Source organism: Lycium barbarum, chromosome 3 (assembly GCF_019175385.1).
Source record: "Lycium barbarum isolate Lr01 chromosome 3, ASM1917538v2, whole genome shotgun sequence".
NCBI lineage: Eukaryota > Viridiplantae > Streptophyta > Magnoliopsida > Solanales > Solanaceae > Lycium > Lycium barbarum.
The window spans coordinates 6,346,253-6,360,478 of record NC_083339.1 but is presented as its reverse complement, the minus strand read 5'-3'; the positions used below and the strand labels follow the sequence as shown (position 1 = coordinate 6,360,478).

The 14,226-nt window shown below is 32.1% G+C and overlaps 2 long non-coding RNA genes across 2 annotated transcripts; one reads left to right on the top strand and one right to left on the bottom strand.

Moving 5' to 3' along the window:
- Positions 1-3,697: 3,697 nt before the first annotated feature.
- LOC132630058 (uncharacterized) lies at positions 3,698-10,440 on the top strand. Its single transcript, XR_009578473.1, has 5 exons — positions 3,698-3,838; positions 3,914-4,021; positions 6,012-6,300; positions 7,456-7,725; positions 10,184-10,440. It is a non-coding gene; the product is annotated as an uncharacterized LOC132630058 (long non-coding RNA).
- Positions 10,441-11,938: 1,498 nt separating this feature from the next.
- Positions 11,939-12,739, bottom strand: LOC132633680 (uncharacterized). The gene is made up of 2 exons (XR_009579739.1): positions 12,636-12,739; positions 11,939-12,224 (listed from the first exon to the last, which is right to left on the bottom strand). It is a non-coding gene; the product is annotated as an uncharacterized LOC132633680 (long non-coding RNA).
- Between the last annotated feature and the right edge of the window lie 1,487 nt (positions 12,740-14,226).

Here is a 14,226-nt window from a genome sequence, read left to right as displayed (position 1 = left end):
CTTAGTCCGCTTGTCCCATATATGACTTTCTTGGTTTGGTTCTCCAATTGAAAGATTTGAAATACACCTTCTCCTCCCGAGTTTCATGCCATCATCTCTTTTTACTCATTAACACTGAAAAACACTTTCATGTGTCGGCATCTATTGTAGTCTTAAATTTTTAAGTATAGACCAACTTCATCATCTTAAGAAAATATGTGTATACATTTCTTGACCATTTATATTTCGTCTTCTTGATGTTATTCTTCATTAATTATGTGAGACATATTGTTTAAACTTATACCCAAAGGTATAAGTTTAAATCTTTTGGTTTTATAACTTCTTTAGAGGTTTTTGTGTTCAATTTAAATCGTTATTTTTTTTCTGAATTTTTTTTCTTTAAATTTTCTCTAAGCGTACATTTACCATTTTCTGAACTTATTATCATTATTTAAATGTACTATTTTTTTTTTTGTTGCAATTGTCTCCTACTTCTTCACGTGGTAAATGTGCTATTTTTTTTTTTTTTTTTTTGCAATTGTCTTCTATTGCTAAAAAAAATAACTTTTTGCCCAAAGACACTTTTTTGAAAAGTAATTTTTAAAGAAAAATACACATAGAAGCACTTTTTAAAAGCTTGGCCAAACACTAATTGTTGTTCAAAGGTACTTTTTAAATTAATTGGTCAAATACAAACTGTTTTTAGCCAAAAATACTTTTTTAAAAAGTACCTTTGAAAAAAACACTTTTTAAAATAAGTTGTTTTTAGAAGTTTGGCCAAACAGGCTGTTAGTATTATCTATGGCAATGTAATGACGACTTACAGTGTGTTTCGCCAAGATTCAAAAATCAGTTTATTTTAATGAGTGATTTTAAAAAAGGTACTTTTGATAAAAAAAATAATCTGTGTTTGGTCAATTAATTGTAAAAACACTTTTGAGCAGAAATTACTGTTTGGCTAAGCTTATAAAAAAGTGCTTGTAATAGCCTGTTTGACCAAGCTTCTAAACTCAACTTATTTTGAAAAATATGTTTTTTTCAAAAGTGCTTTCCATAAAAGTACTTAGGGTGAAAAACAGTTTATGTTTGGTCAATTAATTTTAAAAGAACTTTTGAGTAGTAATTAGTGTTTGGACAAACTTTTAAAAGGTGCTTCTAAGTGTATTTTTTTCAAAAGTGTTTTTGGGCAAAAGCTGTTTTTTTAGCTTCTGAAAAACTATTTCTGTTACTCCCCGAAAGCACTTATTTTCTCCCAAAAGCTTGGCCAAACACTTCACCTTTTTTTAAAATAAGCACTAGCTGGAAAAATAAGCTTGGCCAAATAGGCTATAAGTGTATTTTCTCAAAAGTATTTTTGCGCAAAAGTTATTTTTAGCTTCTGAACAACTTCTTCTGCTAATCCCAAAAGCTCTTATTTTCTCCCAAAAGCTTGGCGAAACACCTCACTTTTTTAAAATAAGCACTCATTAGAAAAAATATGTTTGGCCAAACAGGCTATTAATATGAATAAATTCCCTCATTTGCCAAAAACAAAAAGGAAAATTTACATGCCATAATTACTTCTAAGAGCTATTTTTGGATTATAACTACCTTTTGCAATAATTACATTTTGTAGCTACATTTTACATTTCGTAGCTACTATACATGAGGCGCGTTGTAGCTGGAGTGGTCATTGGGCATGTGCTTTGCCCTTGCGCGCCAGGTTCGAATCCCGTTAGCCATATTCTTTTTTTTGAGAAATTGCAATTCTGGTTGTATTTCCGTGTATTTCTTTGTATTAATATACTGATAATCTTTTCGTTTTCGCTGTATTTAAATGTGCAAACTTCTACTGTATATAAATACAATCAAATACACATGTATCTGACTGTATTAACAAAATTGGTTGTACCACATTGAGGTCATATGTATTTTGATGTATTGAGGTGTATTTCGAATAGCAACCTAACATTTCGCTGTATTAGAATGTATTTCAGTGTATCTGGTCAGATATATTTCACATATATTCGGTGTATTCAGTTGTATTTCGAATAGCAACCTTATAGCTATATTTAAAAATACGGAAATACAGTTGAAATTGCAAAGGTAGCTACGGTTTGTAAATTTTAAAGTTGTAGCTATATATTGGTAGGAACTTATAAAAAGTAGTTGTTTATTTAAGTTACCCAATTGTTCAAAAGTTTTTGCGGAATAGATTAATATTTGACCAAAAGAAACGTAGCATGCGTTTGTGGCTTCGGAGCCCATTTAAGCCCAATGGAGAGCTGAATTGGGCTGGTTATTTGGAGCCCTTTTCAATAAAGTCGTTGTATTCCTCCCATTAATGGCATGCCCTTTGGATATTGGCTACTCATCCATGATGAATATGATAGTGACATATTTTAAGTGGTTAACTTATTTATATAATGGACATTTGAGATCACGTGCAAAAGTTTTTCTAAAATTTGAACCGAAAGGGTTTAATAGAAACATTTTTTAGAAATATTTTGTCATGTCTTCAGGTGTTCAACTAAAACAAACCATAGTTAAGAGTGCTTAAATAAACTTTGTTAATAAGTTTGAGGGGGTATTAAGCCTGTAAATAAAGGTGGCATGCGATAGTGCAACACATGAACGACACGTGAAGGCCCATGTAGTCAGCCACAACAACAAATCCAATGTAATCCCATAAGTGGGTACTGAGAGCATATGATGTACGCAGACTTTACTACCTTTGTGGGGTAGAGAGGTTGTTTTTAGTAGGCCCCTGAAAAATAGCGCCAGCAAATTATAACAAGAGGTACAGAACAAATAAAGCAACAATTAGTAGTAAAGATTGAAGAATAAGGGCTCATTGTACAAGGGATAAGGATAAATACTCACGGGATTATATTTGAGATGAATTTATCCCACATTTGATTGGGATAAAATGGTGTTATAACTAATTCCGGGGTTAGTTATCTCGGGATTGTACTATTATTTTATCCTTGTGGGACTTCTAGGAGGGTAAAATAACTAATTCAGGGATAACTTATCCCAGTCATGCTAGGATAGCTTGTTTCCAACCAAACGACTCCTAAGAGTCTATGTTAATACTAACTAATACTACCAAATAGACTAGCCCCTGTCTCTCCCACAAAATGTCCTACAACATTTTACTAGTTATTACCCTTCAACCCAATCCTTGACCTTCATACCTTCTTATCTAGTAAGCGACCTCATATAATAGGTTTTTCCCCTTAAAAATCTAAACAAATATCATGTGAATCGATGATTCATACATCAAATATTACCTAATAATATATCTGGTCGGAAGTCGACTTTTTGAACAGAAACTATAGGGGTCAAAAGGTTTTGTGTGTCAACAGACACTACAAGAAACATGACTTATTGTGGCAACATTTAGTGGCGACCTTATTTATTGCTACAGAAGTGACATATCCAGTGGCGACACACATTGTTGCTACAGAAACTAATTTTTTAGTGGCGACTTTTCTTAGGTCGCCACTAATATGTGTCAATAATTCTGAAATTTCTGTTCCCGCTACTGCTAAAAATTTGGCTCCAAATATTTAGTGGCGACTTGTAAATAGTCGCCATTAAATATCAATTTATGGCAACCTAGTTGCATCTAATAATTCAATTAATTTAATTTTAAAATAAAAATAAAATAGAAGCAAATTATTCATTAAAATAACAGAGAAAGCTTATACACATTCAGTCCTCCATTTTTGTAGAAAAAAAAAATCCTTTTCTCCATTTCTCTCTGCTCATATCACAAAATTTCTTCAAATCTTCCAATTCTCTATGCTCGTTGCATAAAATGTGAGCCACATTTTAGAAACCCAAAACCTCTAACAAGAAATTATGACTCCATCAGGTATGTTTTTCGTTTTGGTCATATAATTTTTTAGATTTCATCTCCAATTTGTTTAACCCATTTGATAATTTATAGGAATTTGAGTTATCTGAAGTTGAAGAAGGAAGGGAGAGAGTTCAAAGTCTGAATATTCACTGTAAGGTTAACCCGTTTGAAGGTTTGAAGCTTGAAATCACTTTGAGGGTAAGTTGTTCATGTTTATCGACTCTCATCGCTAATTTTTGCTTTTCGTATTTTGTCGATTCTTGGTCTTGATAGTATTTTTTGTGTTATCCCCTAACTGAAAGTTTCTTTTTAAAATTTTAGACCTTTTGATGTTGTTATTGTGATTTTATGTTCATATTACATTGGGTAGCTTGAATTGGGTGATTTATGCAGAGAAAAGAGGTTAATTTAGGTTAAATTTACTTGATTTTGAAGTATTGAGTACATTTTTTCCTGAAAGAGAGATGAGTAAAGCTAATTCAGTGATTTATGCAGAGAAAAGAGTTTAATTAGGTTAAATTTACATGGGTTTTGAAGTATTTAGTACTTTTTTTCTTGAAAGAGAGATGGGTAAAGCTAATTCAGTGATTTAAAGGCGAATCTTGAAGCAAAGAATCAAACACCTGATGTGAGTATGTGAATTCTTGATTGTTGTTTATTAAAATTATGATTTTGGTTCAAATAATACCACTTGATGTGAGCCTTGTTATGAATAATGATTTTTCTTGAGTTTGGTTGTTAAAAATGCTCTCTTTCCCTTTATTTGGTCATGCTAAAAATTTCAAGATTCCAACTTTGTTTCCTTCAGAAAAAATGCAAGGTGAGTTAAACGTAGAATCTTGGATGAAATTTGGATTTTTTTTGCTTCACTTTTAGCTTGGGTTTTTTGCTGGTTGGATGATTGATTGAGTTTGGTTAGTAAAGTTTATGTCTTTTGTGGTTTCTGACCTTTTTGTGGCCATTTCTGTTTTGTGAGGAATATGAAAATATTCTCATCTGAGATTGAATTTGCTTTTCCAGTTGAGGGATTGAAGAATTTGACGAGGATGTCGATAGAAATCCATGAAAACTGTTAAGACTTTAGTAAATAAAACTGGAAAAGGAAGAATTTTTGGCTAACAGTAAACTCGGAAATAAATTTGGCGACCAGTAAAACTATAAAATAATTTAGGTAACCAGGACAGTGCACAAAACTTAAACTCATTCTAAAATGTGTTAAAGTTCTGGGACATCACTTTTAGTTTTTTGTTTTGTCATAAAATAACTACTTTTCTGGTGCTTTATTTGTATAACTGGAAAGTTCATCCTTTATGTATGTAGCTACTAAATTCTTCTGCTGATAATGATAATGCACTCACTAACTATGAAGGGCTTCTGGGATTCTTATAAATCCCTTTGGTGGGATGTGGCTCGCCTAGGAAGAGGATATATGATTGAAAAAGATGGTTTTACAAGTGTGAATACTCATTGTGCCTTGAATACAAATGAGCCATTTGTGTTGGCAACTCAGTCTGAGCAAGTCTTCTACTTGAATTACATGGTCGATAAAGATTGGCTTGTTGCTATAAAAACAAATCCTCGCGACCTTTTAAATATGCTTGAAGTTGAATATGAAACATTATTAAATGAAGAATTTTATCAACAAGAGGAAGTTGAATGTAATATTTTGCGTACCAATGACCAAGAAACTGACTTTATAGAGGGATGATGTTGAACCGCAAACTGTTTTGCTTACCAATGATCAAGAAAATGAGGAAGATGATTTCATTAATGACAATCATATAGATGTATCAGACAAGGAATATGATGAAGAAGAGTTACTTGATGATAGTGATGGAGAGGACAGTGATTACTCTTGAAATTGAGAAGCAAAGACTGATGATTTAGATGTCATCTTGTTTTGAGAAGCTCTCTATATTTTTGTACTTATTAGGCTGACATGAAATTAATTCAAGATTCTTGTAGCTTTATTTTTATAAATAGAATCAGTAGTTAAGTCGAATCAGGGGCTTACTCTAACATTTCCATCAATGAAGCAATAGTTGTTAGCAAAGTGTCCCCCATTTTTGTTATTGCTTGATTTAATACTTTGCTTTATGTATTGATATTTTTCTTGGACAGATAGCTATATATTTTATCATCTTTAATTCTTATTCTGAGACTTATCCTTTTTTATTTGATGTTGCAGGAAATGAAAGGAATTGGACGAGGTAAAAGTGTGAGAGGCGGGACGAGCCGTGGACATGGCAATTTTCGAGGACATGGAAGTTCAGGAACGATGTCTCAACCACAAATACAACCAACAGAGATTAACGAGGCATCTTTGGAGATAGGACAATCAAGTAACCCAACTCAAGGACCTATACAGACTGAACAAACATCAAGTAGCCCTCTCCAAAGAACATCTCTAGAGACACAATCATCAAGGAATCTAGAAGAAAGTGTACTTCCCTCTCCATAGGCTTCAAATGGTTTAGGTTAGTTTTAAAAAAAATTATTCTCTTTTTTTTTTTTTAATAACTAATTTCATTATATTAATCGCTAAAGTGAAGCATTATATGCTATTGGTCCGAATCATATATTTATATTAAATTTTTTTCAAATATTTACAAATTATTAATTTAGAACCCATTACCTTTAAAAAATTAGAACTCCGAACCCACAAGCTTTAAATTCTGGCTCCGCCTTTGTTTTTATGGTGCCACATAATTTGCACTATGACAAAATAAAGGACATTGTTGGTAGCAACTTTCCTGGGGTCAGAAAAGCAAGAAAAAAGGATGTTGGGTACCCCAGGAATTATTCGATATTGAATTATTGATTAGGCTTCAAATGATTTTGCTTTATCTATCATGATTATGCTTGTGCTCTTTAATCTCTTTTACTTTAATTATAAGTTTTTCAATAAGAAACACATTTAGCCTTTCAGTACATTTGAAAAGTGGTCCTGACCCACCAGCCATTTGGTGAAAAGTACTACAAAAAATTAGGCCACCCCAAAAACTTAGTGCCCTTGTTATGATGTTTGTATCAGTACAAAGAGGGAAAAAAATGTAGTGCTGGTAGTTAAAAGTATCTTCTTGTATTCACACATGGTTCTATTGATAAAATGGACCATGCCTAATGCAAGAACATGATATACTTCTTGAAATTCATATGTAAATGTTCCCAAGGAAGGAGACAGTGATTTCTGTAGTATCACAATTCGAATTCCAGTGACTCTGTTAAGTTGAACGTAAATCAAAGTCAATCGTAGTTGGTGCATTTCTGTGATACTTACGCAAAGTTGAGTTGAGTGACTCTTTTGTTACAAAAACTATCCATCCAGAAAGAAAAATGCATTTAAGTGGCACCAATAAAATGACTGTCACAAACATAGGAAGAACCCATGAATTCAATACACAACTGAGTATGCAGTTCAATTAGTTGTCTTAATTTTCTGTTCAGAATATGAGAAGCAATTTCCTTATTAAATCCAAACCAAGAACATCATAAAGGGTTCTTGGTACAAAGTCTTTTGCAGAAGTAAAGGAATATACGATAAGAATACAATTGTTCTCCTATTATTACATAGACTGTTTTGTTATTTATATTTATCTGCTTATACATTTTCCTATTGAACTATATTGAAGAGAGATCCAATATCTTCTGCAATGGAAATTATGCGGCAAGAGATGCAAGCCGATATGGATCGAAAGTTGCAAGAAGAACTTAACCGGAAGTTGCAAGAAGAACTTAACCGGAAGTTGCAAGAAGAACATGAACAAATGGCTATCGACTTAAAAAGGGATATGGGACAAGATTTGCAAAACAAATTGAAAGAGGAGCGTGCACACATGAAAGGAGAATTTGACAAGATGTTCCAAGAACAAATAGCTGCTTTCATGACTAGAATGCAACAGGTACTTTTTCTTGTTCTTGCTCTTGCTATTGAGGAGCATTTTTATTAATAACCAACTTTGATTTGCTCATCTATGGTATTTTAGTGTGATTTGCTGAGCAGTATTGATTCAAATATGCAGTTTTTTTACGTCTATGTTGTTGTTGGAGATAGCATCAGTCTTTCGCTGATGTTTGGAACTCTTCTTTTTTCTTTACTGCTTTGAAATTCATAACACAATGAAATAGTAAAAAATAGGCCAAATACCTATATAGCCCCCTAAACTTGACAAGAATTTCCATTTAGGCAGCTTAACAAAGGATGTTTTCTATTAGACACTCAAACTACCATCAAAATGTGTCTATTGAACGCTAAAAACTCAGTCCCAAACAAAAGATCAGTGCGTGAAGCTCAAATGCTGCTTATGTGGCTGAATAACCAATTAGAAAAAGACATATCAATTAAAAATAATCCACCTTGGATTGACTAATTCCACACAATTAGACTCACTATCTTCCTCTCTCCTTGCCCCTTTTCTCCTTCTCTTGTTATCACATTCTTCAAGGAAGGGAATAAGATTGTTTTACTCCTCTTTTTTTTTTCTCCTGATATGCTCCTTAAGTCAAGGATTCTAGATGTAACTTTGGATTTGACATTTATTCGTAATATGTACTCAGATTAATTCGATTTTCGAAAAAATTACTGGTTTATTATTATTAACTATAAATGGCTTCTTTGCTTCCGAAAACCTTATTTTTTTTTATAATTATGATATTTTCTTCCACTCTATGTTATTCAACAAGGATTAGAGAAAGGAAAATTAAAATCTGTTGATTTAATTCTTTCAAAAGAGTAGAAATATTTCAGTCCTCATTGTCTGGTGAGGATACCGAAAGAATGAAAAAAAGTATTTTGATTTTATCTTTTTTTGAGGAAAAATTATTTGTTGTGTAGTGATAAACTTTTCAAATTCATGAATTTGGGTCTTTCAAGTGAGGAACAGAGAAAAATACATAACAAATGAGAAAAGACAAAGGAAAACAAATTCTCTGCTGTGATGAAACACGTTGGTTTGACAAAATGGTAGTAACTTGCTGGACAGAAAAGGGGCATCAAATTGGAGAGGATTGAGTGTCTAATAGGAAACATCCTCAGTTGAGGTGTCAAAATGGAAATTCATGACAAGTTTAGGGGGTTGTGCATGTATTTGGCCTAAAAAATAGCATGAAAATAAAAATAGCTCTGAAATTCACACCCATAGAAGTTAGACCATTTTAAAAAAAAAAAAATTAGATTTTTGATTTGAAGTTTAAAATCACTTTGTACCAAAACTTATAGTCTTGTGATATCAATACCTTCTTCCCTACTTTGGTTGTAAGCTAAAAATGTAGAAATGTTGTATCTATGATTGATGATGGCTAGCTAAAAATACTACAGTGCTGAAGTTCTGATATGTAGCTAGAAATATAGCTCAATTTAGTGATTTATGAAGTTTGCATATGTTAATTGAATTAGTAGTTTTCAGTGGTGTTAAAAGCTTGTGTAGTTGGTACTAAGATTACTGGCTGCTAGCAAGTAGTATAAGTGGCATCGTTATGTTATCATTGTAAAAAAAAAAAGTATTAGTTTTATCGTTACGTTACCATTGTCAAAAAAAAAAAGTATCAGTGGTATCATGTTCAACTATGATTGTTGGTTGTAGCTTCACTGTTAGGATTTTTTTTTTTTTGGTAACTATTAGTATATTTATCAAAGTGGGAATTTTGTATAGCTCAAAATTGCAGTTTGGATAAGAGCCCCAAACTTGCATTCAAAATAGCAAAACGACTAGTTGCATCTGCAGAAACCTCATGAAAAGCTTCAGCTTGAACAAAAGCAACTACCCTTATTTCTTCTCCAGTTTCAATCATTCTTCTCACTTTCCATCCATTCTCATCATTCACAAAACACTCCACTTCATATTTTCCTCTTTGTTTTCCCAACTTGATTAACTCCACTTCTTCTTCCCTTGTTATTAATGAAACTGGAAAAGAATTACTACAACATTGTGGAATTTGCAATCTCTTTTTACAAGTTCCTCTACTTCTATTAATGGAAACTGTGTATGGTTCAAAGCCTCTACATTTTCAAGAAATATCTTTCTTTAATGTTGTTGAAATACGCTGAAAGTTTGGTTGCCATTGACATTATTGCACCATTTTCTTCTTCTTCTCAATATTTCATAACAATGAAAAGAGAGAGAGAAAAAAAAAATTATCCTTGTGGGGTTTGGTTATTTCAGTTGGAATTTCTCTATGGTTTTGTAAATTGTGATTTTTTGGTTGATTGGTGGTTCTCTCGTTTTTTTTTTTCTTTTGACACTTCCTGGAACTATTATGTCATTGACTTTTTAAATCTTATGTGCTCTGTGTGACCCTTTTTATTATTAGCATTGGATTATGATAATTTTCAAACTGGTCCTATATGTTTTTTAATAACAGGGACGAGGTTCTTAAACAATGGAGCAAACCAAAGAAAAGTTTGAAGGCGTGCAATAGAAGTTTTTGGTCATATATAATATGCATAAAATGAAAGTTTTTATGTAATATGCATACAATGGAAGTGTTTGATGATATGTAATATATATACGTTGGAAGTTTTTGCTTTTTTGGGTCATATGTATATGCATATAATGAACCGTAGTACTATGTCCATAGTATTTCTGTAGTTGACTTTTAAGTAATGAAAGTATTTATGATATTCAGCTTGGAAGTGCTTTTGGAATTTGTTATGCTACTGGATGTTTTTAGTAGCTATATATTAGTTTCAGAGAATTCAATTCTCAATAGTAAATCTAATGATTTAACAGTTTTTGTAGCCAATTTATTGTTGCTAAAATTTGTTATTCAGTAGCAAGATAAATGTTGCCACAGATGTTATAGTAGTTTTTGTGGCGATTTTTGTCGCTACTAAACATAGTTTTAGTAGCAAGATGAAAGTTGCGACAGATAGTATATTGCTTTTGTGAAGACAAGAATCGCTACTAATAGAAACATGTAGCAGCGAGAAAAAACTTGCCACTAATAGTCTAATAGGTTTGTGGCGACAAAAGTCGCTACTAATATCACTTTTGTAGTGGCGAGGTAAAAGTTGCTGCTGATAGTTAATTTGCTTTTGTGGCAACAATGTCGCCACTAAAGATCTTATTTCAGTAGCGACTAGGCTAATATCTATGTTGTAAAATATTTTTTTGTGGCATACTTGTTTACTTTTAGTGGCGATATATGTCGCTACAAATGCCTACTTATTGTGGCGACTTTTGGTTGTCGTCACAAATAACCTTTAGTTATGGAAGTACTACCAACGATGGGAAAGTCGCTGCTATAAGTCTTTAGAGGCGACTTTTGAGGTTTTCGTCGCCACAATAAGACAGATTTCTTGTAGTGAGAAATTCCTATGAAAGAGATTACATTGAGCCAAAAGGAATATGACATGAGTTTGTGGCTTCGTAGCCCACTTAAGCCTAAGGGTGGCAAATGGGTCATTTGGGTTAAAGTTGGGTAAGTCAATATGGGCTAAACCTATAGATGGGCCAAAACCCAACCTTGCCCAAAGATTGTTTAGTCTAAGATGGGCTGGGTCAAGATGGGCTAAATGAAGGGTCATAACCCAACCCGCCCAAATTAACCCACCTTTTCAACATTTTGAGAAACTAAAAATATTGATATTCTTTGATTGTAAAACTAAAAATATCGATATTCTTTGATTGTAAATATTCTCTCGCTCATGCTTTTCAAAATAAACAGTGTTTTGAAAATCAAATTTAAATACTTTTTGGGTATAAAAAAACTCTAATGTATGTTTTTACTCAAAATAATAAAGATATTCACTGTAAATATTTCCTCATGAGTTATCCCAGTATGTAAATTATATTTTAAATTGTTTCAAAAACAAAATTAAATGCTAATTGACGTAATGTATATTGATTGTGTCAGATTACTCTCTTTTACCCCTTTGTCTTTATTTATATATTTTTATGGTTGTCTTGTACATAACTACAAGTGGCAAACATATGTCGGATATGGGTGGATCGAAAATAGGTTAAACAAAAACGGATAAGTATAGACCCTCAAGAAAAAAATTAGAAACTTAAAAATAAAAAGTTAAAATTATAGATAATTTCATTTTAGATTAAAAATGTCCATATATACTTAATTATCTACTTCAAAAATAATGAAAACATGACAATTCATCTATAACAAAGAAGAATTATATCAGTTTATTCCATTAAGATGTATTTAGTAACTTAATTCTTGAACAGAGAACAGAGGCAGTACATTTAACACAAAAAAGTGCAATTACAATCATCGCCAAAACAAGTTCCTCCAAGAAGTTGTCCTGAAATACCAGGAGGATTAGGCTTTCCCTGGTACTTGTCAAAACAATCAGTGTTGCATTTTGTTGGATCACAAGGTTTGGTAGCTCCTGGAAGTGGAAATTGACATTCTTTTGCTTCAAGATGTAATCCTCTCATTTCAGTGCCTTAATTTGGTTGGACAGAGAAGAAAACGGAAAAACAAAAAAAAATTATGAGAAAGAAAATTGAGCAATTATTCAATGACAATGAAGTCAGTAGGTGGATTTTGCATATACAAGCAACCACTTTATAACATTAGAGCACATTGGGTCATTTAATTTTCTATACTAATAATTTATTTTTTCTTTATAATCTAAATGATAATATCATGATCCAGCTTAATACAAAGTCGTCATATAACTTTGAATTTAAAAGTTTCTCCACTTCAGTTATTAACGGGTTGTGCACTTTTTAATTATATATCATCATAAACATTTTATTTTCTGATTGTTTTAAAAATGACAAAAAAATTGTTGTATCGAATGTAACCATAAGAATTCCATTTGAAAGATTAGATGAATTAGAAAGAAACTTACTGAGAGCAATGAAAAGGGCAAATAGAAAGACAACTATGCTTGAGAAGTTCTTCATGATACCTAATGAAATTATATCAATATGGCTTTTGATGGTAGGATTAAAGTGTTCTGCACTATATATAGGACCAAATAAGGTAGAACTATGGTAACTAATTGATTAAAATGTTAATGAAATGACTAAGTTCCCAAGATCACTAAAACAAAAAAACAAGTTACCAAAATCTTACATGTTTTAAACTAAGTCAGGGATATAAACTGAATTATGGAAATCTAAAATGACTTGATGGATATTAACTCTCATATGGAAATAAAATTATAGCAAGAAATTGATTATAGATAAAATACCCAACCCCTCTTTTTGAGCATTTTTGCCTTAAAATATGCTCTAATACTTTGTATTAGTTATTTTATCATATGATGGGGGGGGGGGGGGGGGGGGGGGTTGGATTGAGACCCAAGTGGTTCAGGTATGTTACAAACTAAGTTGTATTTTCAACAAAACTCGAACAAGAATATGGATCAATCTGTACACTCCATAAGGAGTGCAACAAGAGTATTATGAGCACAACGCCGAAAACGATAAGATAACACATATAAATGGAAAGCAATTAACAAGTAGAAAATTAGGTAAGAAGTCGAGTATAGTCACGAAGCATACTTCAAGTAAAAGCTCCAATATTAATAATCGCAATAAACCTCAGTATCCTCAGATCATAATCCTAGGTGCAAGGTTCGAATCCACAAGTGTGTCAAGTTTTTAAATAAGCACCGAACAAGAGGCAACAACTCAAGTACATCACCAACCAAGATTTCGTTAGACGAAGGATAAAAATTAAAGACCACCAATTTGAGGGACAAAAATTAAAGAGCACCCCAAAATAAGGGTATTCTTGCGAATTGTCCTAGTTGTTGCCTTGTTGGGCTGGTAAATTTAAAGCCCTTTTCCATAAACTCATCATATTCTTGGTAATGTAGCAAGTAGAGACAGTTTTAAATCAAAATATAATATAGATACATAAAAAAGATTGCCTCTTTAAGTGAATATAATTTTTTGATAAAAGGTTGTCGATTAACTCACCTCGAATAAAAGTGTGAATGACAAGTGAATTGCCATAAAATGAAAGTATTTGATTATGATCTATCATAAAACGTACGCAAAAAACTATTGATGTTTACATGAGTCCATAGTTGATTATTTTTTTTACTTTATACCATTAATCATGTCCTTTGGTTGATTTGGTTGATTTTGAATGTAATTACTAAACCAATTGGGGAAGTAAGAAATGTAACTTATCCTTTTTGTATATACTTTAAACACCATTATTAGATAATACTGTTTAAATTTAATTGCGCACTGTAGCTCGTAGGGTGATCCTCACAGGCCAAGACATCTTTCTAAAGTTTGTTTTCGAGACTTGAAACATATCCCACAATATTTGTAGCATATCCCAATATATTATTTCAAGCTTGCACTTTTTTTCAATTGACTTACTCTCTATATCTAGACATAATTAAAATATTCAATGTCCAACTAGTACTCGTCTTATATTTTTGTTTTCCATGCATTATACATCGTCCATTTTGGAGCCCG